Raw genomic sequence first — 639 nt, forward strand, 5'->3', positions numbered from 1 at the left:
GGCTCGTTGGTCTAGGGGTATGATTCTCGCTTAGGGTGCGAGAGGTCCCGGGTTCAAATCCCGGACGAGCCCTAATTTTTATTTTTCAATATAATTTTATTTTCCTCCCCGACATCCTCCCGCTTTCCCAATCCAGCGCCGGCGATGCGAACCCGAGTCCTCCGCTGCGCACCTCGGGCAGGCAGCGGCGGCTGCCATACACGGGCAAAGGGGCACGGACCACGGACCGGGCTTGTACTGAGGGACACGTTCCATTTTAATGCAAGAACCAAGTGTTAATAACCAACAAGAAAGGGGTCAACTCTCTCGTCTTACGCCACCTTTTCCCTTGACACAGAGTGTCGCTACCTCGAACTCTCCCCGCGACGCCCACCCTTCCCCCTCCATCCTTCCTAAGCCCCCGCGCACCCCCGACGAATCGGGAATGCGGGGCGGCCCCTTCCCCTCCCCGAGGGCCCGCCCGTGGCCCACACGGAAGCTCTACGTCGGCAAACCACGGCTGTGCCGCCGCAGGTCGACGGAACCTGCTGCTCGCCCCGGAGCCCACCCTCCCCCCGCGGGCGGGTCCGAAGCACCAAAAACGCAGCGGGGCATCGCGGCAGCAAAATAGAGGGACCTAATGTTCCCTCGCTCATTAGC

The 639-nt window shown here is 61.5% G+C and overlaps 1 non-coding gene across 1 annotated transcript; it reads left to right on the forward strand.

Moving 5' to 3' along the window:
* Positions 1 to 72, forward strand: TRNAP-AGG (transfer RNA proline (anticodon AGG)). The gene has a single exon. It is a non-coding gene; the product is annotated as a tRNA-Pro (tRNA).
* The last annotated feature ends 567 nt before the right edge of the window (positions 73 to 639 follow it).

The sequence above is a fragment of the Patagioenas fasciata genome, chromosome 1 (genome assembly GCF_037038585.1).
Source record: "Patagioenas fasciata isolate bPatFas1 chromosome 1, bPatFas1.hap1, whole genome shotgun sequence".
NCBI lineage: Eukaryota > Metazoa > Chordata > Aves > Columbiformes > Columbidae > Patagioenas > Patagioenas fasciata.